This window comes from Clupea harengus, chromosome 3 (assembly GCF_900700415.2).
Source record: "Clupea harengus chromosome 3, Ch_v2.0.2, whole genome shotgun sequence".
In the NCBI taxonomy this organism is placed as follows: Eukaryota; Metazoa; Chordata; class Actinopteri; order Clupeiformes; family Clupeidae; genus Clupea; species Clupea harengus.
In genome coordinates this window covers 32,338,472-32,342,358 of record NC_045154.1, presented here as the reverse complement: position 1 = coordinate 32,342,358, position 3,887 = coordinate 32,338,472, and the positions used below count along the sequence as shown (strand labels likewise).

Sequence of the window (3,887 nt, the reverse complement as noted above, 5' to 3'; positions counted from 1 at the left end):
AGTTTACTGCTCAAAAATGTTTTTAGGGTGCACTTACACTTTAAATTACACTTTACATAGACCCAACTAATATTAGACAAAACAATAATGATTATATGCAAATGCATGTTTGCTTTGATGTAATACATCTGGAGATATAGAAATTAGTGCTGTCAATTAAACGCGTTATTAACGGCGTTAACGCAAACCCATTTTAACGCCGTCAATTTTTTATCGCGAGATTAACGCGAGAGTTTTTTTTTTTTTTTTTTTTTTTTTAGATTAACGTTCTTTTTGGCCTCGGAAACTGTGTAGTAGGCTAACGTTACGGTTTGAGTGAATGGTGAGCTCGGTACGGCGAAATGGATGATAAAAAGCTTCTGAATGGAGAGTTTACTTTTAAAAGTTGTGTTGTGCAAAAGAAGCGAGCTTCACTGTTGTCTGAAAATGTCAACAGGCAGCTGGCTGAAAGCAAAGAAGTAGTAGGCTTACCTTTTATTGGTAACCTAACTGTTACAGTTCATTGTTTCTGAAATAAGAGGCTTGACTGCTATGTTCCCAGCAAACTTGAAAAAAAGAAAGTCCTTGTTTACCTGAAATGTGCACTTTATAATTTTATTTTGTACCGCCCTGTTTGGCAATGTTGGTTTTCAATAAAATAAAACATTTGCATGAAGCAAGCCAATCCACTTTTCCATGTTGATAAGGGCATTCAAATAAAATGATGTAAAAAATAAATAAATTAAAGGACATTTAGAATAGATACAAATTTGCGATTAATCGCGATTCATTTTGAGTTAACTATGACATAAATGCAATTAATCGCGATTAAATATTTTAATCGTTTGACAGCACTAATAGAAATGTGTTATATGGAAACTTTTTAATGAAACCTGGCATCTCAACACTATTTCTCCAAAAAGCCAATATTGTACCTCTATATTTAGGCAGTAGATGGCAGTATGTACAACACCTGAAATCTCCCATCCATCAGAATAAGTAATACATACAGTTAATCTTCCTGTTTCACACTACAAAAACAGCATTGAACTGCATTTCATAGAATAGTTTTCTTTTATTCTTTTTAGTTTATTTTCGTTCTTTGTTTATTTGCATCACAAATTATAGGCTAACTCGCACTATGGAGGCCTACTTTCATTGGGCCACCGCCAGATGACGTTCGCGTCCTCAATATCAATTTGTCTTTCAAGCAGAACCACATTTTCTTCAGACTTCTAAATTGCATCTTCATTGATATAATGTCTAAAGACTCACAGTCATTTATTTAAGAATAACTGTTCTACACTGTCCAAATTAGTTTACATTTGTGTACACACATTTGGGCTACTTGTAGGTCATGACAACCCCGGCAGTGTATTCTATTTTTAATGTTTTGTTTTTTCCTCGACCGTCATTGACCCACTTCAGTCACACTGAGCAGGTCTGTTATATTCACAGGCAAATCATAGGTGAGTTGACCCACAACGACCATACTGGGACACACCAGCGACTATCTGCTAGACTCAGTAACTACAGACTCGGAAATCCTTGTGTCTCTTTAATCTAGGGATCAGAGGGCTGACGTCAGCTAACCCCTGAGCCGCTGGCTCTCATTGGTCGAGGGTGACGTCAGGCATTTCCCCCCCTGAACCATGACCTCATCCTTAGTTCATTTTTAGTGCACCTTCTGTGTAACCCCCGAACTGCGAATACCTTGTAAATGCAGACAACGTCTTATCTTTTTCTAACTTAAACTACACGGGTTGGCCCACATACGAAATCACTTCAAACAACATGGGTCCTTACATGTGCGTCGTATGTAGGTCTACCGGGTATTAATTTTCGCACGGTGGAGATCTCACTGTCAGTAGAATGAGCTCATCTGGACAACCTGGCCAATGGCACCGCAACTCTGTGAATTGTAAACAGTGACACTCACTGGCGAATGGCTATCCCGTATCGGAGTCCGCTTTCACATTGGGAGGTTAGCTGAGTAATTCCGTGGACTGTGAAGGTTGAGGTGAGTGTGCCTCTTTGTCATTTTGGCTGGCCAACTAACGTGTTCCTGGAATGGTAGGGTTATTGTCGTGTCGTCGGTTGGATTTAAGATTAAATCCTCATTCAGATGCTAGTACATTAGCATTTTTTTCTGTAGCGTGCTTGCCTCCCCGCTCTCAACAACCACTAGTCGAACCCACCGAATCCGCTTCATCGCTCCACCGCAGCTCTATGATGGAATACATAATCACTGGACTATACCTAGGACTATAATATATACTGTTACATTAATGCCTCTCATCAACATCCAGTGGAGACTAAATATTCACTGAAAACCTTTTGGTAAGCACTGAGTCTTTCATTCATTTACTGATTGACATTATCAAAATATCGAACGGTGGACGCTATTGCCTGTGCATTCAAACGCCAGTCAGATGGTGTGAGCTGTCATTTAAACACCGCAGTCATCATAAGTATGATTTAACAGATTTGAACGGCGATTGGTTTTGACGAATATTTTTTATTTTCTCCTTCACACTGCGCTATGTTCCGAAATGAAGCCTACTGTGTGTTGTGGTGTCAACAGACTGCATTGTATGCTATGCATTCAAAGCCATTATTGCGGAAACTATAATAACATCATAACAAAAGATTAGTAACATTCAGATTGCTTGTTATTTTGTCGGAGTCAAATTATAAGTTTACATGGAAAATAAAGATGATTTTCAACCGCGTTTTAGAGCAATGTGCATCACGTCACCATGGACAACCTGGCATTCAGTCAGCCACATTGGCATCAGGCTTGATGCTCAAGGATGGCAACAACGTTTATGTTGTCCTAATCGTGAAAAACTATTTTATTCAGATATGCCTTCTGCACACGATTGTTTTAGTTGTAGATTGCACGTGAGGCTGCCTTTACTGTGTTAAAAGCTGCGGATATAGCTGACAGAGTCAACATCATCATTCTTCAACCCTTTTACTAACCTCCACACATATCAACAAAGAAATGTATTCTTGTTGTTGATCTGAGGATCTTATTGCGTGTCCAAGGTTGAGAGTTTTATACAGAAATATACAGAGAAGATAACAGAATTGATGAGACGAGAGAGAGAGAGAGAGAGAGAGAGAGAGAGAGAGAGAGAGAGAGATTAATGGTGTCACGTTGGATGGGAATATGGATCCGGCTAAGGCCCATGAGCTAATCTGAGTGACTGACCTGGCTCAGGCGAATGAGTCTCTACCCACAACTTTCACTTGGTAGAGTTTGTAAAGGTAATTCTACCATCTGGGCATATTAGAGGAAGAGATGTGAATGTCTACCCTACAGTGACACACGCTTTATTTCCAAGTTGACCCATATTTGGCCATCCATTTGAGGCCAGAAATCTCCGAAGATAAAGCCTTGTGCCTCTTTTTCAGGTCAGTACTAACTGAACACTATCTGTGTTTATAAAAGGCGCATCCCCTGGTCTTACGATGTTGAGAGGGTCCCAGAGGGTAGCTGTGCACTAATTCACCTGGGCCTGTTGTGGTCGGTAGCTGTATTGTGTAACAGCTGAGAACGAGTCTGCAGGCTATAACTCTCAGGCATTGGCAGTTAATGCGTTAATGGGTAACCTAGATGATCTCACCTCTCTCCTTTATCTTTCTGAATAATATTCATCTCCTCGTCTCCCCAGCCTAGACTGTGTGTGTCACACATAGATGATTGCTTTTCTTCTGCCCTGTGACTGGGTCACTAAAAGTTGAGCTGATGAACATTAATCCAGAACGGCACTGACTCGTCCTTGGTCTGTGCAGTGCATTTGAAATTCATGGCAGTTTCTTATCAGCCGTATTCCAAATCAACACTGGGCAGTGTTTACAAAGTAGGGCAGCTGCCTTTATAGTCTCACCCAGTTTAACTC

The 3,887-nt window shown here is 40.2% G+C and overlaps 1 protein-coding gene across 4 annotated transcripts in view; it reads left to right on the top strand.

The window, feature by feature from the left end:
* The first annotated feature begins 1,574 nt into the window (after nt 1-1,574).
* The window catches only part of dusp8a (dual specificity phosphatase 8a), a 46,337-nt gene continuing 44,024 nt past the window's right edge, over nt 1,575-3,887 (top strand). For 2 of the 4 annotated variants that reach the window (XM_012832706.3, XM_031565445.2), the window contains exon 1: nt 1,575-1,999. The gene's annotated coding sequence lies outside the window, so the exon portion shown is untranslated. The other 2 variants (XM_031565443.2, XM_031565442.2) reach the window with 2 other exon arrangements.